Here is a 23,574-nt window from a genome sequence, read left to right as displayed (position 1 = left end):
CTTCTTCTTTCTTCTGTTTTTGGTGGAGTTCCCACAGAGCTTAGTCCTTGACCGCCTCCTCTTGTCTGTCTACAGTCAATCTCTAGATTATCTGCTCCATTCATGATAGCTTTTGACCTCTTGCTGATGACTTAGAAATTTACCCCTCTCCTTCTGTATCTCATCCTCTTTGACATCTCCTCTAGCCACTGAGTTGAACTTAATATGGGACAAATTGAATTCTTTGTTTTCCCTCTCCCTCCCTTCTGTCACCATCGACAGCACTATCCTCAAGCCTGTAACCTGCATTGGCCCTCTCCTAGTCCCATATCCAAATCTTGCAGTTTTTTCCTCCGTATCACTTTCAGGATCCATCATTTCTCTATTCACGCCTCTAAAACTTTCATTCAACATTATCTGCTATCTTGGTGACTGCAGCAACCTCTTGTTCTAGCCTTTCTGACTTTGCCTGCCTCAGTTCCTTTCAGAATGGTGCTGATGGGCTTCTGTCTCACTATATCAGCTATATTCTCTGTATCAAATTCAAGATTCTGTCCTCATTTACACAACTTGGCCCTTCTCTGTTGAACCACTCTTGTGCCTTATCACATTGCTCCCACCTTCTTCCCTCTGCTAACTGTGCCAGGCTCCATCACCAGCTTGTCCAAATCCCTGAGTACCTTCGCACTTTCTTCCATGCTGCTTCCTATGCATAGAACCTTGAAATAGTTCTTGAAACCACTACCTTGTCCTTCTCCTCAAGACACACACAAATCTCAGCTTCTTGCCTCTTTCAATACCTGTCAGATTCTCATACAGACATAGGGCCAAAAGGGAGAGTTTTGGCCAAGAGTTCTTCTAGTTAGCATAAGGCCAAGAGTAGTTCTTCTAGTTCACACACACACACTCCCTCCCTCCCTGCTGTGATGTCTAAAGGAAATTGCCAGTGATAATGGCAGGGCGGGTGGCCTGTAGGAAATGATATTTATCTACATTAAAATGTGTTTTTATGCAAAACCTGTTAATTTTGCACATGGCTGGTCCCTGTAAAAATATGTCCCTGTTTTAACCTTCATATTGTTGCTCTCTGTTATTCCATTCATTTATTTGTCACATTCACTTGACGTGTCTTGTGTTACATAGTAAACTGTTAAGGGTAGAGACTGACTTTTACAATCTGTTTGTATAGTACTGTTAACAATGATGCCCCAATCCTGAGTGGGGCCTCTAGGTAGTACTATAATTCAAATAAATAACTATAGTAGAGCACTTTTAAAATATTGGCATATATACACATAAACTGTCTGAAGTTGCGGTGTAATAACGTTAGCAAGAGACTAAGTTGATGCTGAAAAGGAATGATCAAGTGCAGGAGGAAAATCACACATTATGCCCAACCTCAGAAAATCAGGTCTGATCAGTCAAGCGGTATCAAGTGGAGTGCCCCAGGAGTTGGTCCTGGGTCTGGTCTCAATAACGATCTGGATGATGGGATGGATTGCACCCTCAGCAAGTTCGTGGATGACACTAAACTGGCGGGATAGGTAGATATGCTGGAGGGTAGGGATAGGGTCCAGAGTGACCTAGACTAGGGGTCGGCAACCTTTCAGAAGTGGTGTGCCGAGTCTTCATTTATTCACTCTAATTTAAGGTTTTGTGTGCCAGTAATACAATACTTCTTTCCCTTTGTTTTTTTAAATAAAAGATTTTTTTTTCTTTTCTCTCTACGAGTTAACCTTGTTTGAAGCTGAGGACACCTTGCCTCATTGAAGTCCTCTGAAATAACTTTTAAAGAATTAGGTTATGGCAGGGGGAAGAGGGGAGTTAATTTGCATTAATTGTGAGTGTATTTTTTTAACCACCTCTTATGAGATCTTTGTATTCGTACTCATTGTTTGTTGAGAAGCCTCTTTGTGAAGCTACTGTGGTTGCAAGCTGTTGGTTTGCTGTTTTTCTCCAGTGCTAAGAATAAAAGATTAAATCACTTACTGATATGATTCTCTCTATTACTAAGAGGATATTTTGCCACATCTTCATAGTTACTGGTACAGTTTCAGTGCACGCTAACTTATTTAGTTTAAACACATTTCTATTAGACAGCTATAATATTGCTCATCTCCCTCGACTTTGAGGAGACACTAAACTCACTCTTACATTTCAAACACAGGCAACAAGAAAAAGAAAAACATCTTTAGAAACATTGCTAACACCAGAAGTTTCAGTGACTCCAAGAGAATCTCAGCTTCTTGCCTCTTTCAATACCTGTCAGATTCTCATACAGACATAGGGCCAAAAGGAAGAGTTTTGGCCAAGAGTTCTTCTAGTTAGCATAAGGCCAAGAGTAGTTCTTCTAGTTCACACACACACACTCCCTCCCTCCCTTCTCACCAACCTACCTAGACCAGGGGTTGGCAACCTTTCAGAAGTGGTGCGCCGAGTCTTCATTTATTCACTCTAATTTAAGGTTTCGCGTGCCAATAATAAATTTTAATGTTTTTAGAAGGTCCCTTTCTATAAGTCTATAATATATAACTAAACTATTGTATGTAAAGTAAATAAGGTTTTTAAAATGTTTAAGAAGCTTTATTTAAAATTAAATTAAAATGCAGAGCTCCCCGGACTGATGGCCAGGACCCGGGCAGCATGAGTGCCACTGAAAATCAGCTTGTGTGCCACCTTCGGTATGCGTGCCATAGGTTGCTTACCCCCGCTGTAACCATTTAGTTATTTAACGGGAGGAATTTCACATTACAACGAACTTAGAAAAAATAAATATTTAACAGAGAAATTTGTCTGGCCAGTCCTGTTACATTTTATTTTTTTATTATTTAAGACATTTGTTTTAACAAGCCTCACTTATTTAATATCAACCTCAAGAGTACCAGGAGCTAAACAGAAACTAGAAGACCAGTGCCCTGCTGAAACAGCACCATTCTTAGTGATATAGAGATGTATCGAGAACGTAACATGGTAGGAGGAGACGTGGAAGGACAATAGTGCTGTTATTTCATTAGGCATACATATGGTTTTTGTTCAGCTACTGGTACACTTATGGCTGATATAAATAAGTTTTGTTCAAACACAAATATCTGATCGGTCTGGTTATTTGCTACAGGTGTGTTTAAACAAGTGACTTCAGTTTTCCAACAAAAAACGTATGCTGAGCCAGTTATTTGACCTGAATTCTTTTCAACTCTTGTGTGAAGAAATAAAATGCAAATGACCAATTCTATTACTTGGGGAAGAAATTTTATCATATTAGCAACTCTACATTAAATAGTAGAGGTTATTTTAAGTATGTGCATCTTTATGTAAAAAAGTAGAAGCTGGTAAAAGGGGTATTTTTTTTCTGTCTTTTCTCCTACATCTGAGTAGTTAGTGTCTACCAGCATGATTGGCTTATTTGTTGCCAGAAGGACATAATTAACAGTCTTCAATCCCCTCAGCATTCTCTTGGATTGCTGTGTAGATAGAATGGCTTTCATTCTTCTTCTGAGCCATACAGGATGCATCACGTCTCTATTCATGTCACCTCAGATCTACTTGCTCAGTGCCAGAAATCCCAAGTCTACAACAGAAGCCATTTCTCACACCTAACATAATGTGCTGCCACCATGCTACAAGGATAGCTTTTTAATTTGCTTACCTTTAATGGTGTTCACTACATAAGCAATCCCACTTGCCACTTTAATGAGAGAAAAATGTCCTGCAGTGAGGCGCATATATTTTGCTTAGTAAAACTGATGCCTAGAGGTTGAAATTGGTTAATCTTCAGTTCTCTTATGTCTGCTGATTATACTAGAGGTACTGAAGAGACAACCATATTAAAAGATAGCTGAAAGGTAGTGATTGTTTTAATAGGTAATTAATTAAAACATGACATGTGAAAAATTACCAATATTGACCTGGAGCAGATATTGGCCTCACATTTTATACTTTAGATGATACTTAAGCTGCAGAGATGCATATATTTATCTTAAACTCTGACTGCTATCCAATTAAATCGCAAAAAATATAATGCAGGTCACAGTATTTTTTTATCATGATATACAAAGGAACCTTTTAAATTTTAAAAGTAAATTAGTATGTCAATTTGTAAACATGCAAAAATATTCTCTTCCCACTTTTGATTCATTTTCAATTATTTTATGAAGAGATGATTTTATACAAAAGATAAATACTATCGAGGCTTTTGGAAGTTGGTGAGGTTTTGGAATTACAGGAATGAAGCAAGTTTGTTAGATTATTTTAAGGTTGATAGTTCTAGAATTTTTAGAAGATCATGACTTTATAATATGTAGTATTTTGGAAGCTGGCATGTGTCTGAAAAATCAGAGGACAGCTAAGTAGAAGTTTGAAATGGTGTATTGTTCTCTACTTGTCCAAAGTGTGTCATGCTGGAACAACTCTTCTTGCTTCGGCGAGGCATTTTTCAGCTTAGTTTATTAGTCTTAGTTTTAGTAGTAGTGTAAATAGTATTAGGGTAGATAGTTAGACCCCCTCGCTTACTGTAGAGGGGCTCCCTTCGCCCCTTGGGTTGGGTATGTCCCGGGCTTCAAACCCTGTGCCTCCTGCAGGAAGCCTGTGCAGGTGAGCTACCCACACTCCAGTTATCTGAAGAGTCTGGGAGAGGCTCATGTATGAGAGCATTGTTAAATTGGAGCCAAGCCAGTTGGATTCAGCACTGAGTACCTCAGCATTGGTGTGAAGCGCCCCTCCGCCGTCATGTGTTTCTTGGCACAGTTCTCAGTCTCTGGTGCTGAGAAAGAAACATAAGAAGTAATGGTCCAAGAGGGGACACTCCCCAGTACTGAGAGAGGGCAAATAAAGGGAGTGCAGCGGCCTGCAACCTGCGTTGGGTCACTCCTCCACCTCTGGTACCCTAGCGGTACCATCAGTTCCGCCCTGCTCACAGGTTCCATTGAGACTGGTGTGGGACCACCTGCCCACGCCAGGGAGTCATCATGGCGCCAGCAGGATCATGGTGCCTTCCACCTGGAGGCCTCTGCAGCAGTTAGGAACCTACTGTCACTTCCGGTACTGCCAGCCCTGATGGGACAACCACTGTCTCGAATGAGTGTGATGAGCAGAAGGGAACATGGGGCTCTTAGCTCTTACTTGGCACCGGGGACCTCGGTACCAACTAGAGGCCAACCAGCCCTCCTGTCGTCAATGAGATCTTCCCCAATCGGCACTGATCCCTGGACTCTTGACATCGACTGGCCGAAGCGGTACTGCTCCCCCAGGGTCACCTCAGGAGGACTCTTTTTTGGAGTTGGAGGTCGAGCCCTGAGCCCAGCCAAAGAGCCACTGCTGCTGCCCATCCTACATCCCACCAGATTCCAGTGAGGGTCCACTCGCTGACACCTAGCCTGGAGGACAGTGGCTTATGCAGGTCCAGTGGCTGTTCTGGAATCCATGGGGCTTTCCCTGGTACTGAGACCACCATCCAATTGTTCCTACTTGGTGGTGTCCAAGAGGAGGATCCTTCCACCACACCATTTGGCACCCAAGCTGGACTCTGGCACCAAGCACGGTACCAACACACAAGATTTGAGGTCTGGGGGTCATAATCGAGGCTGAAGAAGTGGAGGAAGCCCCCCAACCAGTTCCGGTCTCTTCATCCTCCTCCCCGGATGAGTGGCTCGGTGCCACAAGCTGACTTTAGAGCCCATAAATAGCTTCTAAAAAGAGTAGCTGCTAACCTGGGGCTGGAGGTGGAAGTACTCAAGAAGTCAGCTAATAGCCTCATTGACATTTTGGCCGCATCAGCCCCATCCAAGGTTGCCCTATCCTTTAACAAGGCTGTTATGGGTCCGGTCAGGTCCCTATGGTAAACTCCATCTTCTCTCCCTCCCACTTCAAAGAGGGCAGAGAAGAAATACTAAGTGCTAGCCAAGGGGTACAAATACTTGTATTCTCACCCTTCTCCCGGGTCCCTTGTGGTCACAGCGGCCAATAAGAGGGCCAGGCGAGGTCAGGCAGGCACTACCCCTAAGCAGAAGGATGTAAAGAAGTTAGACCTGTGTGGCAGAAAAATGTATTTGCTGGATGGGTTACAGTTTCATATTTCCAACCAACAAGCCCTGCTTGAGAGGTCGAGTACAATATGTGGGACTCTATGGGCAAGCTTAAGGACTTACTGCCTCAGGCCTCCAGACAAGAGTTTTCCGCACTGATAGAGGAGGGGAACACTATAGCCAGAGCTTCACTCCAAGTGGCCCTGGATGCAGCTGATGCGGCAACCAGAACGATGGACTCCACAGTGATCATGAGGCAATGCTCCTGGCTTCAATCCTCGGGACTATCACCGGAGGTCCAACAGTCGATCCAGCACCTTCCATTTGAAGGTAGCTCCCTCTTCTCAGAGCAAACAGACACAAAGCTCCATGGTCTGAAGGACTCCAGGGCCACCTCAGATCTCTGGGGCATCTACTGCCTGGCTCTCTCAGGAAGCATTTCAGGCCCCAGCAACCAGCCTGCTTCTCGGCTCCTGTTCAAGTAAAGGAGCAGGGGTTACAAGCATAGGCAACTGCCCCCATCCACCTCAACCTCACTACCAGGGCCGCACAGATACTCAGGAGGCCCCAAACAGAACTTTTGAAGGTGCACTTGAATATGCTATATCTGTTCTTATGTGGGATCCTGCCCCCTTTTGGTTTTTGGACCGACTCGCCTACTTCAGCCCGGCGTGGCCCCTCATCACCTCAGACTGTGGGTGCTATGGATGGTGGCAGAAGGTTACACCCTTACATTTTCTTCCACCTCTCCCTTCTGCCCCCCATTCCTGTCCCTCTTCAGGGACCCTTCTCACAAGCAACTTCTAGCCCAAGAGGTACAAGCCCTCCTGCAGGAGGGGCTATAAAGGAGGTGCCTCAGAACTTGGGAGGGAAGGGGTTTTACTCCTGATATTTCCTAATCCCGAAGGCCAAAGGGGGTCTTCGACCCATCCAGGACCTGCATCACCTCAACAGTTATCTCAAGAAATTAAGGTTCGGTTTGGTATCCTGGGCCTCCATCATTTCCTCCCTGGATCCAAGGAACTGCTTCACTGCCCTCGTCTTGAAAGATGCATATTTCCATCTTCCAAAGCCACAGAAGGTTCCTCAGGTTAATCATAAACCAGACATAAGAAAGGCCATATTGGGTCAGACCAGTGGTCCATCTAACACAGTATCCTGTCTTTCGACAGTGGCCAATGGCAGGTGCTTCAGAGGGAATGAACAGAACAGGTAATCATCAAGTGATCCATCGCTCATTCCCAGATTCTGGCAAACAGAGGCTAGGGACACTTCAGAGTATGGTTTTGCATCCCTGCCCATCCTGGCTAATAGACATCGATGGACCTATCCTCCATGAACTTATCGGGGTTTTTTTTTTTTTAACTCTGTTATAGTCTTGGCCTTTATAACATCTTCTGGCAAATAGGCAGCAGGTTTAAAACAAACAAAAGGAAGTATTTCTTCACACAACACACAGTCAACCTGTGGAACTCTTTGCCAGAGGATGTTGTAAAGGCCAAGACTATAACAGGGTTCAAAAAAGAACTACATGAATTCATGGAGGATAGGTCCATCAATGGACCTATTAGCCAGGATGGGCAGGGATGGTATGGTGTCCCTAGGCACCGTTTGGCAGAAGCTTTGAATAGAAGACAGGGAATGGATCACTTGATGATTACCTGTTCTGTTCATTTCCTCTGGGGCACCTGGCTCTGGCCACTGTCAGAAGACAGGATACTGGGCTAGATGGACCTTTGGTCTGACCCAGTATGGTTGTTCTTATGTACATAATTCTACATTTGTAAATTCAACTTTCATGATAAAGAGATTGCACTACACTACTTGTATTAGGTGAATTGAAAAATACTATTTCTTTTTTTTTTTTTACAGTGCAAATACTTGCAATCAAAAATAAATATAAAGTGAGCACTGTACACTTTGTATTCTGTGTTGTAAATGAAATCAATATATGTGAAAATGTGGAAAGCATACAAAAATATTTAAATAAATGGTATTCTATTGTTGAACAGTGTGATTAATTGCGATTAATTTTTTTAATTGCTTGACAGCCTTAATTTTAATCTCCTATAACTGAGATTAAAAAGAGGGAAAAACTTCTGGTTTTTAAATTGCCATTCCTCACCTGTATAGACTAATGAATGAATCCTCCCTAACTGTAGACAGAAAATTAAATGATCTTCAGGTGACCTTGCATCTGAGGATGGCTGTTCAGCCCATGAATGATATCCTATCTGCTTTAATTGTCTCATAAAGGGGAAATAGCAATCTGCAAGCTCTGATGTGGCCATACTTGTAATTACTGTAAACTTTTAAAAATTAAAATAGGACTTAAATCCATGATCTGCTCCTAGCCTGCAGCTGTGTACAACCAGCTGTGTGCCCCCCACTCCGCCCCGCAGTGTTTCTAGCATTCATGTTTCATCCATGTGCTTTGGCCGCAGTGGCTTGCTTTAAGTGTGGTGGACTCCGTGCCTGCTAAAATATGCTGATTAGAACACTGCTTTCTTTTCCTAACTTCAGTGAGCAGAGTATTGATCTGGGAACACTCCTTGGTCAGCTGGAGAATGTGTGCTGAGCAGAAGAGACACGAGGATGTGGGAGCTGCTTGGATACCTGTTGGGAGGGGAGAGAATCCTCTGAGAATTTTCCTTCCACATGAGTGGATACTTTCTCCTTCTTGTGGCTTCCCAGAAAATTGGAGGCCAAAAGCAAAGGGATGAATGGAAGAGAAAGGAAAGGGACTGGCAAAGCTAGAGAGAAACATTTTACCAAGCCCTCCCCCCCAAACCCCCCCCTCCCCCCAAAAAACTTAAAATTAAATAACATTAAAAAAATTCTGGAACGAGGGTAGGTAGGTGGTTTAAATTAAGCAGAGATTGATGTGTAAAATGCAGATGTTCTGGACAATCCTTGCCAGTTATTCTTTCCTCTTCTGCCTCTAGTCCCTGCTTTTCAGTTTCTTGATTCCTGTTTCCACTTCCCTTTCTTTTTCCCCAGTGGTGAATAAGATTAAGCTCCACATTCTGTGCCTGTCACACATTTTGGCAAGGCTTGATTTAAAACCCAGTGGGCCAAATTCATCTCTGGGGTAGTTCCACTGAATTCTGGTGTTTATCAGAGCATATTTATTTATAAAGAATAGTCCCTAAATCTTGGCAGATTGAGATGGGTAAATAGTAAAGGAACACTTAATTTCTTCTGCCAGCAGTGTGACAGGGAACCACTTCACTTTGTGCTGGTAACTATCCAGTTGTAAATTTTAATAAATTGATGGTGCTTAGCTGCTATTTTTCTTCCAAAGTGGCTACCATAAAGCCTGTCCCTTGGGGATATTAGAATAGTGTATAGTTTCAGAAAGCAATGTTGTGCATGATTAAGTTCAGACTGATGATGGAGCGATGTAGTAAAATCACTTTTGTTGAGGCGTGATATACCATGGAATGTAACGTAGTACTGGTGGGTCTGATAAAAATGAAACGTTAAAGGAAAACCAAACCCTACATATAGCTTTCAGAAGCAGATACAATAGGTATAAATTAGTTGTCGTGCTGAAACCAAATATTGATTTATCATGAAGCTTGAGAAATATGTCTTGCATCTTTTAAATTGAACACTACAGTTGTATTTGCCTGTATTTCAAGAATTGCAGCAGCCTTGATTAAACAAGTTAGGTAAAAACAATCCTGTAAGAGAATTGTTTCCTCCTGAAAGAGGTGTTGGGGGTAATTGTTGCCAGATTAAAAATCCAATTACTACTCTAAATGGGAAGGAAACACTGCCAAGATACAATTCTTGGGTTATTTTTGGGAACCATCTGTGGTCAAACATTATGGTCTAGGAAGTTACCATAACTCTAGAAAAAGCTTGTTCAGTTACTGTGAAGTGACTGTTTCTTTATTTTTCTTCGGTCGCTATCGAGAAATGATAGTTGTGGGGTTCATAATGGGGCACATTATTGGATAAGATGCATTTTCCTTTCTTGCAAGTTTCAGAGTAACAGCCGTGTTAGTCTGTATCCGCAAAAAGAAGAACAGGAGTACTTGTGGCACCTTAGAGACTAACAAATTTATTAGAGCATAAGCTTTCGTGGACTACAGCCCACTTCTTCGGATGCATATAGAATGGAACATATAATGAGGAGATATATATACACACATACAGAGAGCATAAACAGGTGGGAGTTGTCTTACCAACTCTGAGAGACCAATTAATTAAGAGAGGAAAAAAAAAAAAAAAAAAAAAACTTTTGAAGTGATAATCAAGCTAGCCGAGTACAGACAGTGTGATAAGAAGTGTGAGAGTACTTACAAGGGGAGATAGAGTCAACGTTTGTAATGGCTCAGCCATTCCCAGTCCTTATTCAAACCGGAGTTGACTGTGTCTAGTTTGCATATCAATTCTAGCTCTGCAGTCTCTCTTTGGAGTCTGTTTTTGAAGTTTTTCTGTTGTAATATAGCCACCCGCAGGTCTGTCACTGAATGACCAGACAGGTTAAAGTGTTCTCCCACTGGTTTTTGAGTATTTTGATTCCTGATGTCAGATTTGTGTCCATTAATTCTTTTGCGTAGAGACTGTCCGGTTTGGCCAATGTACATGGCAGATCTACCAATGTGATCTATGCCATCATGTGCCAGCAGTGCCCCTCTGCCATGTACATTGGCCAAACCGGACAGTCTCTACGCAAAAGAATTAATGGACACAAATCTGACATCAGGAATCAAAATACTCAAAAACCAGTGGGAGAACACTTTAACCTGTCTGGTCATTCAGTGACAGACCTGCGGGTGGCTATATTACAACAGAAAAACTTCAAAAACAGACTCCAAAGAGAGACTGCAGAGCTAGAATTGATATGCAAACTAGACACAATCAACTCCGGTTTGAATAAGGACTGGGAATGGCTGAGCCATTACAAACGTTGACTCTATCTCCCCTTGTAAGTACTCTCACACTTCTTATCACACTGTCTGTACTCGGCTAGCTTGATTATCACTTCAAAAGTTTTTTTTTTTTTTTCTCTCTTAATTAATTGGCCTCTCAGAGTTGGTAAGACAACTCCCACCTGTTTATGCTCTCTGTATGTGTGTATATATATCTCCTCATTATATGTTCCATTCTATATGCATCCGAAGAAGTGGGCTGTAGTCCACGAAAGCTTATGCTCTAATAAATTTGTTAGTCTCTAAGGTGCCACAAGTACTCCTGTTCTTCTTTTTCCTTTCTTGCAGTTTTCCATGTTTATTAGTAAAATCTAATAATAGAAAAGACAAAGTGGGTGAGGTGATATATTTTATTGGACCAACTTCTGTTGGTGAAAGAGACAAGCTTTGGAGTTCCATAGAACTCCTCTTCTTCAGTCAGAAACAAAAACAGACCGTAATTTTGATGAATCCACATTCAAGTTGCAGAAAAATCAAACTTCTTAATTGTTTGAAATGTTGACCCAGAGCCTGTGCTTGGTGTATCTCAGGAGTTAGGGGGCAAAAGTGGGATTAAACGATACAATTCCCCCACTTTTTCCTCCCTCAATCCTGGGACTGGTTGGTCCCTGGAGTTAAGTGCAATTGATTTGCTTCTTTTGCAGAAGCATCTGTGGTATCTTAAAGCAAGAGTAATCAATTATTTTTGTCAAGGTCCAAATTTCTTGGTCAAGGTATAGTCAAAGTCCAGACTCCAGAGAAAATAATACAAAAGTAATAATAAGAAGTAAATAAAAAGATTTTGCAGTCTGTTGAAAAGCGGTTGGTGGTCTGGATTTGGCCCCTGGTCTGCCTATTGACTACCACTGTTCTAAAGCATTCCAGAATTTGGTCTGCTTATTAGAGAACTAATAGCTTTATGGCAATCGACACATCATGCAAATGAAACTTGATTAATTGAGACGAGACTATCTTTGTTATTAGTCTTTAATTTTTTAACCTGTTTAACTCAAATACTTAGGGAGAGGCTTTTTGTTGAAGAATTAGTGCCACCAGTTCCTAAATTAAGTCCTCAAGATAGTGTCTAATTCTTATCTTTGAGTCTTCCAAGAAGGTCTCTCAATCCCTACAAAAAACGATAAAACAAGACTGTTTCTCATATTTCGAAGGCAAAAAGGAAGCTGCCCCCTGCTGTTTTAAAAAGAAACAAAAGTAAGTTTCATGCCACTTTATACAGCATAAACACCAAAAAGGATCCAAACTAACTTTTCCCCTTGCTGGTCACATTAAAGGCAAAATAAGCCGTTAGGTCCCACCTAACTGGACGTGAAAGCTACAAAGAGAATAAACAATTTTAGCAACACTGACAGTTTGCCTCTTTGTTAAAATGTTGTCCAGTTGAATGTTTTCAAGACTGTTATTTACGTTGTGGTAATATCCAGAGGCCCCGATCAGGTGCAAAGCCATGTTATGCTAGGTGCTGTCTAAAGTATCTCCGCAACTCCTTCATTGGATAGGAACCCTTTTTCTTGGTGCTTACCCTTTGCAGAGCTGGGAGGCTCTCTGGGTCCCTCAATCTCTCTGCTGCTTTTGGTTCTTAGGATAAATTTCAGCCTTTAAAAGAGGAAAGAATAGTAAAATTCTCTCACTCTCTATCAAATACTGACTGACAGTTGATATGATCATGAATAATTGTTTTTAAACAAAATACTTTGGAAGAGGTGAATAACACTCCCCTTCCCCCAAGCTACAGTTCTTGTTGTCTCTGTCCTCTCTCTCTGTCTTTTAACTTTGCAGCCAGGCATAACTGGATTTTATTTGGACAAGACATCCATTCTATTGGCCAATCTGGATTAAAAATGTACCATCAAAATGCATATTGTCCCCTTCTGATGTTTTTTTTCCTCCTCTTCTTCTTTTCTTCACCATCATATATTAATATACATTTGCATAGCACTAAACACACTTCATGCTGCACAGCAGCCTGTTAAGCATAAAGAAAAGTAAAATGACAAAAATAAATTATAAAAATAAGCATAATAATAAATACTTAACTGTATATTAAAACTACCCAAAGAATGTGCTGTCTGCTGTGTCTGGGGTAAAGTGTTCCAGTCAGGAAGAAAACATGCAAAGGCTTGTTCTTGGAAAATGCAAACAAAAAGGACAAAGGAAGTTTTAAGAATGTAAAGTACGGCTGAGTGTATAAGCTGGAGCTAAACATACAGATAGTTCTAAGAGGATATTGGTTTTTAAAGGTTAAGATTTAAAATCAGATCCTCAACTTCAGAGGAAACTAGTTAAATTGCACAAGTAGTGAAGTAATGTGAAACTAGAGTGAATGCTAAAAGCTCAAACCAGCAGAGTACGTTAAACATAATCTCTAAATTTAGTAAAGAACCAGAAGACTAACCTGAAAAACATTATTACATTAGTCATGCTGAAAGATGTAGAAAGGCATTTCAGTTCTAGTAGCAGAAACAGTTATAATATATTTTAAATAAATAAAAGCAGCCTGATTTCATATGATTTATAAGGAGTGGAGTATAAACCAAACTAGAATAACACTCCGAGATTGCCTCTGACAGACATTGGCTTAATGCAGGAAGTGTTTATTTCAAGAGAACAAAATATTGGCTCAAGTGTCTTTACATAGGAATCTAGCGAACGAGGCTTCAGCATTGTAACCTATATATCATAGCGCCCACTCCGCAAGCATCTAGTTCTCAGCACTAGCCAGATGACATGAGAGTTTTTCTCAGAATGACTGAAAAATGAATGGGTCTGAAGATCTGTGTTAAAAAAAAAAAAAAAAAAAAAAAAAATTGATCTTGAAATCCATTTGTCTTTATGAAATCCAATAGGGTGTAGATACAAGAAAAACCATCAAGATTCAAGTATTTGTCAAACATTAAAGGACTTGCTTTAGAAATATGCTCATTAGTACTTTCTAATTGCCCTAGAACAGAGGATAATCTTTTTAAGATGTGGTGGGATTTTATTTCCCATATCAAAATCCATTCTATTGATATTGATTACAATAAAGCAGCCTTCTGTACTGTCTTATTTAACTAGACATTTTCAAATACTATAAATCACCTATTGGAAGTGCTGGATTCAAATGTGTATTGAGGGAAGAAGGCTTATAATAAAGCTGGTTGCTTTAATCACATGGAGATATTGTCTGTTAAGTGTTTTTGGAGACAAATCTCATTTTACTGCTCTAATATGTTTGAAGCACAAATTAATCTTACACCTAGATTAGCATTACTAGGATGTGATAATGGATTCAGGACAGATCCTTCCCCTCCCCCTTTTATTTATATTTTTTCTGCTAGAGTGGTAATTGCTTTGGAATGGAAGTCTTCAAACAGTATTTCAGTCAATAAATGGTTTGTCAGATCCTGAGATATGTTATCTATGTAAAAACTCTCCAGCATTAAAAAGTATCCTTGTGCTGTTTATATTGAGATGTAACAACCCTTTTTTTTAATGGTTTAAATATTAGAGTCCAGCTTATCATTCGTAACTGATTTACTAGCTAATAGAGAAGTCTCAGGCAACTTGAGTAATAACATGAAGTTCAGTCCTCAAAGTTTTAAATAAAAATTAGGTATCAAGCAAACAAGAGCAGTTAAAATAATTAATATCCATAATATTGCAGCAATTGACTGTAAATTGAGAAGATAGAATACAATTAAAGAGTTAATAGATTATATCAGGGGTCAGCAACCTTTCAGAAGTGGGGTGCCGAGTCTTCATTTATTCACTCTGATTTAAGGTTTCGCGTGCCAGTAATACATTTTAACGTTTTTAGAAGGTGTCTTTCTATCAGTCTATAATATATAACTAAACTATTGTATGTAAAGTAAATAAGGTTTTTAAAATGTTTAAGAAGCTTCATTTAAAATTAAATTAAAATGCAGAGCCCCCCGAACCGGTGGCCAGGACCTGGGAAGTGTGAGTGCCACTGAAAATCAGCTTGCGTGCTGCCTTCGGCACACGTGCCATAGGTTGCCTACCCCTGGATTATATCAAAGAATTTGAGAATGAAGGGATAGTAGAGTGAAAATGATTAACATGAGAAGGTCTGGCATTTTAGATCCAAGTAAGGGCCATCTGTATGCCTAACCCTCAAAACCACTGCTTGATAGCAAATCTGGCCAAAATAGAATGATTGCAGGTACAGTGGGACAACCAAATAGATAACTTTTAATAATCCTCAAAATACATACTAAGAAACAGAAACAAAACCAGAAGCCAACTTTCAAAGTCAGACAAATTCACCAGAAGACTCTCTGGTGATAGCTCATCAACTTCAGAAACAAGGAGAAAATGCAGGAAAATTAACTAAACAGTAAGACACTTTAAGGTGGGCCATATATTAGATAAAAACAGATCTAAAAATGTAACAAATAGGCTGAAACCTCCAACCCAAAACATGATTTCAGAGAACAAGAAAAAGAATAATCACAATTTGTTAAGGCAACACTTGTAGCATAGTCTTCATGAGACAACCAAGTCATGGTCAAAGGAAAGAAATGAAAGGCTATATAGACAACGAGTTAGTGAATAAACAAAAACGTGAAAACATAGATTAAGCTTGCCAAAGAGAAAGGTGTAGTACTAGTTTCATTGGTGGTGAAAATTTACAACGAATTATTTCTAATTGTACAGGTGGTTGATTTCATTTGTGTGGGGTTACACTTTTACACACAAGAAGTAATAGCAAGAATCAAGAAACTAATACTAAAAGAATGGCCAAATATCTGTTGTTTTGTAGAATTTAAACTTTTCATCTCTCATACTTTCCTGAATTCAACAGACTCTTAAGTGAGAAAATGGGCTATCAACAAATGTAATATTTCCGGAGTCCAGATCCAAATACTTGTAATGTCAAGATCAATAACCAAGTCTAAATTAAACTAAAATATTTCATTGATTAACTCAAGCTTGCCAGTTTCTTTAATTATAAAAGTTCATTACTTGTAGATCCAGAGTCTTCAAATAATCACTGTTGAATGCCTTAATGTTTCCTGAGGCAAGTGACCCAGGAATGACCCCACGCATTCTGTCCCAGGTTAAGAGTCTTTGGATTCTTAGCAGGCATGTCTCTCATATTGGTAAACCTCCAGATCTATAATAATTTTAGCAATGCAACTTTATGACCTCAGGTATGGCCTTCTTGTAACAGTAAATAAGGCAGCATTGATGATTCAGTTCCCTCCATTTTGACCAACGCTTTTATGGTTTAGCCACATCCTGTACTGGTGCAGCAGCCTCTGGCTTTCCCATGCTGAAAACTGTGGGCTCACAATCCCAGGCCAGCCTCCACAAGCTAAAACTGTACCACAGCCAGTATATTAATGAGATGCTCAACAAAAGAGGACTGATTGAAAGGCTGAAAATGTTACTTGAGACAAAAGAGGGCGCACTGAAGATGAACCGCAAAACAATGCCCCTAAAAACCAGGGCAGTGGTGACTGCAGAACCTGATACAAGAGTAACCCAAAGATGACAGAAGAAAAGAATCTCTCCTCCCCAGAGGACCAAACTAAACATGAAACAAAAAGCAAAGGAGGTAAATACAGAGATACAGACACACATAGCAGTAGCCATCTTGCACTATGAAATTCTTATCATTGAGCTGATTAGGAAGATTCTTTTCAATCCAGGCTCTCACAGCCTGCCTGCTATTTATACTGTGTGTTATCTTCGAGTACTTCTATACATCTATCTATCCAGTACTTCGAGTACTTCTATACTTCTATCTGTCTGTCCAGAAAAATGTACAGTGGAAACCTGTTACCTTGAAGTTCCTTTTTTCACAGAATAACTTATAAGGGGAGATACACTACAACTAATCTGCAATATGGGTTGTGCAATGCATTGAAACAGTTCTGAGCTTTTCATTATGCTTTATTATGAAGTTTCCTTATGTCCAAATTCAATAGTATAATTGAGTGCCATTATATATGCATATATGGGTAAATCTATATATATACAACGTACACTGTGTATTATCTAAAGTGCTGTTGGTCATTTGGAAGCACTTTTTCTAGTTCAATCTATTACCTGTAACATTATATAGAATTTTAATAACACATAACTTTAAAATACTTTTGTCAAATTATATTAGAGCATATTTACTCTAATTGCTGATTTTTTGAAGAATTGATCTTAACTGTGCATATTATTGCTTACATGTGATTGTCTTTATTAGCCAAAGGCATTTGAGAGGTGAAGAGAAGGAGGGGAATATAGAATAGAATGCACATTAGGCCTGATCCCAAGCCAGTTGACGTCTGTAAAAAGGCTCATTGTCTGGGGTGGACTTTGGATCGTACCTGTTATGTTTTACACTAGTGGTGTTCAACGGGTGGCCTTTGATGCTCCAGATTGTGGACATTGGGGGTGAGTATGTTAAGAAATTTAATGTGCGTTTCATCAAAACTGAAAATATGTTTCCCAAGCTGTACTGAGCAGCTCTTAGGCAGAGGGGTTTGCATCAGCCTAGGAGAAGCTCTGATGTTTGCTGGGAACTCTGAGCAGCTGCTGTCCCTTCCTCAATGCGGCCACTAAACATGTCCTCCACTGCCTGCTTATTTCATCAGAGGAAAGAGAAGAGTTCTGGCTGCTCCATTGCCTGTTTACCTGTCTTACCATGAGAGTCCCAAAGAGAGCAGAAAAGCATCTCAGCTGACTGTGCTTAGGCCTTATCCTAGGATGGTTCCCATCTTTTGCACAGCCACCAAACCGTTTAGAAGAAAAAAAGTAGGGAGGAGCAGGGAACTCAACCAGTTAGTGATCACTGATTCATTTCATCCTAGCTTGACATTGAGCCAAAGTCTTCATTGAGCTGTTCACAATGTTGCCCAGGTCTCTTTCCCGATTTGATAGTTTAGACCCCTTTAAGGCATATGCCTAGTTTTATTTTTTCCCTCCAATGTGCATTACTTTGCATTTATCAACAATGAGCTTTGCCATCGTGTTGTCCATTCACCTTGCTGATTAGGTCCCTCACACTCCTTTCTGAACTTTACAAACCTAAATAACTTTGTCTCATCTTCAAATTTTGTTACCTTACTCTTTATCTCCATTTCCAAAAAAATAATAAATATATTAAACAACATGGGATGTATGGAACTTTGAAGCCTCTCCCCCCACTAACCTTTTGCCATGATGAAAATTGACCATTTATTCCTACTCTTACGTTTAGTCTTTTTACCCTTATTTTTTGTTCTGAGCATATTGTGTCTCACACCTAACGCAGTTCTCTCTACAAATGTATGCAGGAGAGATATTAATGGATAATATTTTAACTATTTTAAACAACTGTGTTCAAAGAAATAATGGTAAGTTTTTTCAATCCATCTCCATTGGTGTGGATAATCTCTCCAATCCTGCATAACCGCTGCTATTGTCTAGTTGCCCAAAGACATAAGGTTGGATCTGATATGGCAGTGCCTATGTCCAATACTTTCTGCAGACTTGAAACCCTGTGAGAAGTTTAGAAGATGAAATCCAAGGCCCAGCTGGAAGGATGGAGGGCTGGACAGTCAATCCTTCTTTACTGAACAATAAAACCAAAAAAAATTCCTCTTCTGTTTAATCTTGTTTTTGTTGTTGCATGCTGAGGCAAAGCAGCAGGGGCTATTATTCTGCAACCCATTTACTATATCAGTTACAGCTTTTAATTAGTAAATAGATTTTGTAATCCTGTTCCTCAGTATTTTTGTGTTTCTGTTGTAACATAATATTTTGCCTTTCTGTGGGGCCTTTCATTAGAAATCTCAGAGCCCTTGACAGTATGAAGATAAGTAAAATCCCCCTCACTGCTGCAAAGTATATAAGATGATCATCCACTACTAAAATGCAACAACTTCTGGGATGAAATGCAGTAGCTAGGATGGAAAGTGAAGAATACCAAATGCTATTTTAACTTCAGATGGACTTTTTAGAGATGCGGGATGTAATTTCCCAGATTGGAATTTGGCCAAGACATCAGTATGAACATTCTGACTTATTATACGATCTTTAGTGACCACAAGTCTTCAGAACTATGGTATGGTTTCTTTTCTGAAAGATTCCAGCAGCTCGGTTACTAGCTAACACCATGGCAAGACACTGACTCATCTATGCCACTGTAGCACCGTAGTGTAGATGCTTTCTACAGCAACGAAAGAGGTTTTTTCCATCACTGCAGGAACTCCACCACCCTGAGCAATGGTAGGTAGGGCGACGGAAGCATTCTTTCATTGATTTAGCTGGGTCTACATTGGGGTTAAGTCAGCGTAGCTACAGTGCTAAGTGCCCCGAGTGCACTGTAGCTATGTCAGCCTTACTTTTTAAGTGTACATTAGTCCTCAGTAACAAGGAAGGAGGGCTGTTTCCTGCACAGTTAGGTGTTCCTTAGAGATTTCCCAATCATGCACATACTCAGTTCAGACTTTGTTTACCTCAAAAGTCCTCGTTAGAGTACAAGTCTGTTAATTGTGTGTAGGAGTATAGGTTGAGATTTTCAAATCAACACAGGGGAGTTTAATCAGACATCTTCCATTGAAATTTATCAAAACAATGTAGCTAAGTCCCCTGCATTGTTTTGAAAATTTTGGCTTCAGTGTTTGATGAAACAACTTATTCACAGTGCTGTAACATATTTGCGGTCTTTCACAATTTGAACAGCCATTGGAATACAATTTAAATATACTAAAATTCAGTTAACATATCTGTTCTATTATCATTGCTGAAAATAGGATTTGATCTCTCCAGCTTTCATCCAGACCACACCACTCGATCCATTGTCTACAACCAAGCTCTACGATACAGTCGCATTTGCTCCAACCCCTCAGACAGAGACAAACACCTACAAGATCTCGATCAAGCGTTCTTACAACTACAATACCCACCTGCTGAAGTGAAAAAAACAGATTGACAGAACCAGACGAGTCACCTACTACAGGACAGGCCCAACAAAGAAAGTAACAGAATGCCACTAGCCATCACCGTCAGTCCCCAACTAAAACCTCTCCAGTGCATCATCAAGGATCTACAACCTATCCTGAAGGACGATCCATCACTCTCACAGATCTTGGGAGACAGGGCAGTCCTTGCTTACAGACAGCCCCGAAACCTGAAGCAAATGCTCACCAGCAACCACACAACAAAAACACTAACCCAGGAACCTATCCTTGCAACAAAGCCCGTTACCAACTCTGTCCACATATCTATTCAGAGAATACCATCATAGGACCTAATCACATCAGCCACACTGTCAGAGGCTTGTTCACCTGCACATCTACCAATGTGATATATGCCATCATGTGCCAGCAATGCCCCTCTGCCATATGCATTGCCCAAACTGGACAGTCTCTACGTGAAAGAATAAATGGACACAAATCAGACGTCAAGAATTATAGCATTCAAAAACCAGTTTGAGAACACTTCAATCTCCCTGCTCAGTCCCCCCTCCGTCCCCGCCCAGTTCCTCATATCTCCTTGTCAATTGCTGGAAATGGGCCATTTTCATTACCACTACAAACAGGTTTTTTTTCTCTCCTCATAAAAGCTCACCTTAACTGATCACTCTCCTTATAGTGTGTATAGTAACACCCATAGTTTCATGTTCTGTGTGTGTGTGTGTGTGTGTGTGTATATATATATATATTTCTTCCTACTGTATTTTCCACTACATGCATCCGATGAAGTAGGCTGTAGCCCACGAAAGCTTATGCTCAAATAAATTTGTTAGTCTCTAAGGTGCCACAAGTACTCCTGTTCTTTTTAATAGTTGTGTCATTAGTAATTCTCTTTTTTTTAGGTTAAGTTCTGCATTCCATTCTCTGTCTTCTAGAGGAATCACATTTAATTCCTTGTGCAGCAAATACAGCTGTGTTTATTACTCACTGAGGTGAAAGGACATTTGCTTTTGTGTTCAATTGTAATTTGTTGGGGGGAAATTAATCTGAAGGGATCATTTATTATTCACCCACTTGGAAATAAGATCAGTAATGTATTTTTCTTATTTTATTTTCTGTAGGGGAAGCATTGTAGGATAACCTTTCTTTGTGCTTAAATCATATTTCCTTCTTCTGAAGTTGTGTGAACACATTTCAGCTGTAGCTAGAACTTCTTGCCCTATGAAGAGATGATAAATTTTCACAGTTGTGTATAGAGTTTTAACTACTTATCTCCCATTAAGCCAATGGATGTCATGAGACTAAAAACCTGCTCTCTTCTTTGAAACTATATTTTTCTCTTATTTTCTCATGAAATCTTTGATGGTAGCTCTGTGTCACGGGAGTCCTGATTTTTTTGTTTTGTTTTTTTAAATGTCAGGGTGAAATTTAACAAAAAGATGAGTAAATGCTTCTTTAGAAAGAATATTTGATTGATTGGAGACAAATGTATAATTTAATTCATTAGCAGGAGCTGCAGCTCCTTACTGTTTAGAAGATAATGCGCAGAGAATCAGTGATCGTGATAATGCGCAGAGAATCAGACTGGTAAAACAGACCTGCTCTTATGAGAAATCTGAGAGTAGTGCAGCTGACAGTTGCATCTTGAGGTAGCTCTGATTGGATGAAAACAGAAGTGTCTAAATATGGATTAAGGATTTAACAATGTGTGTGAAGTGCTTATACACAGTAACATAAGAGGCGTAGTTGATGGCGAAGACAGCATTTTAGTTTGTGCAAGATAGTGTATACTCTGATAAAAGAACCAAGTGTGATAATAAAGGTAATGCTTGGATGATCTCTGTTTGCAGGTTATTTAGGAAGAAGTGTTTGATTTCCATCATGAGTTGTGTATTGAACTTTTTGCCTTTTAAATATTTTGTATGAGTTGGCCAAACTCAAAATCAATACATAACATTGGGGGGATATTTTACGTTTTTTTTTTTTTTTTTTAAAGACTATCATTGGTAGGACTTGTGAAGCTGAGCGGTTCTAACACCTATGATACATGTGCTACTGTAACAAAAATAGGCCACGGTAAGCCCCAGTGGTAATATTCCTTATTTAATGTGTAAAAAAATATATTTCAAGAGTGTAACTGCCAATCTTAGATATAACACCTCAAGAGAGAGAAAAGTGTGTTGGTGAGGTAGGGGAATGAAGAGGGTTACAACAATAACAAACCTATTGTACATACACGTCTGATTTCCTTTTTTCCTTTGAGTTGTGTATCTAGCTTTTATATATTGTTGTTTTTTAATAAGTTTTATAAATTTAACATATTAACCCTGAGGAATAATTGTCCCGAAGTTGCACTGAAATGTTGCTGCTAATCTGGTTTATAGTAAGTATTGTTTTCTGTCAGTAAATGTAACTTTTTATAGGGTATGTGTGGAAGATGCAAAGGAGCATTGTAGGCTGAGATTATGGTGTTTGTGTTACTTCTACAGTGTATGAAAGACACTGTACAAATGAAAGGCCTGATTCTGTGTGGTGCTGACTGCCCTTAACTCTCATTGATATCAGGAGCTCAGTGCCTTACACATTTGGGCCTTAACCTTGTATCACAGTGAAGAATTAAGTATGAGCAATGAGATTTCTTACATTAATTACTGATGTTTTGTATTAACTTCAGCAAGAGGCTCTCCTCAACTCCCTTCTGGAATAAGAGACTGCTCCACATGGTCTCTGACCCATGTAACACATCCAGTCAGGATTTTTGAAATTTTGATGCTCCTAGTCTCAATGCAGCCCATATTTACCTTCTGAACTCTGAGTTCTTCCTGTCGGGCTCAGCTCTTGGCTTCAGAATAGCATCTTTTCCTAAACCTAGAGGATGAGGGGGGAAGTGGTGTTATTTGTGGTACAGGAGGAGGAAAGACAGTGGAATTTGACTCAGCCTTTAGAATGGACATAGGCCTGATTTCTCTGGAAAGATTCTATGGCTGATGAAGTCAGTGGTTGCCCTTAGCTGAACTGAAGTGCTGTAAGGGAAAGCAGACTGAAGATTTGAGAATTTTCTTTGTTTAATTTTGTGTTTAAAATGTTTTCAAGACAGTCTCTCTCTAGTGTAATTAAGCACAACAGATAAAAGTCCTAGACAGAGCACAGCCCTGTAATAGAATCAACTGATTATATCAGTCCACTGTAAAACATACTAATCACTCATTGTAGCTGAAAGTCATTAAGTGCAGCCTGCAGTTTCTCAGATCTGTGTATTTTGGAAGTATCTGTACTCCACCAGAATTTGATTGGGGAATAATTTTCCAGAACTCTGAAACAGATTTCTTGGCATCAAATATGTAAGTCTGAAATTGTCAACTGCAGTCCCCTCACAGAACAAAACTTTACAAATATTGAGGTACGTGACACTTTTTTTATTTGAGAAACCTTAGAGGTCCAAAAACCTAAATTCAGTGTACATCCCAAAACACACAACCTGTAGATCCAAGTGTGCCTTTCAGCTGCATGTTTAAAAACCTGGCAGGGTTCAAGATGAATCAATGGCTATGATCCTCAGCTTAGTTGGCTTTTATTTTGAATGAATACTAAAGCAATAGGTGCTGCTTTCCCAAGATAAATTCTGCCTCCTATAAGCCTGAAGATTCTGCTACACACACCAATGTAAACCTTTTACCACACTCAGTTTGATCTGTAAATTAATCCTACAAGTTTGGCCTAGCACATCTATGCAGT

General features: G+C 39.8%; 1 protein-coding gene across 4 annotated transcripts in view; it reads left to right on the top strand.

Moving 5' to 3' along the window:
- The window catches only part of MAST2 (microtubule associated serine/threonine kinase 2), a 344,273-nt gene that overhangs the window by 117,543 nt on the left and 203,156 nt on the right, over nt 1–23,574 (top strand). The window lies entirely within an intron of this gene.

Source organism: Malaclemys terrapin, chromosome 8, assembly GCF_027887155.1.
Source record: "Malaclemys terrapin pileata isolate rMalTer1 chromosome 8, rMalTer1.hap1, whole genome shotgun sequence".
NCBI classification, from domain to species: domain Eukaryota; kingdom Metazoa; phylum Chordata; order Testudines; family Emydidae; genus Malaclemys; species Malaclemys terrapin.
This window is presented reverse-complemented; position numbering and strand designations above follow the sequence as displayed.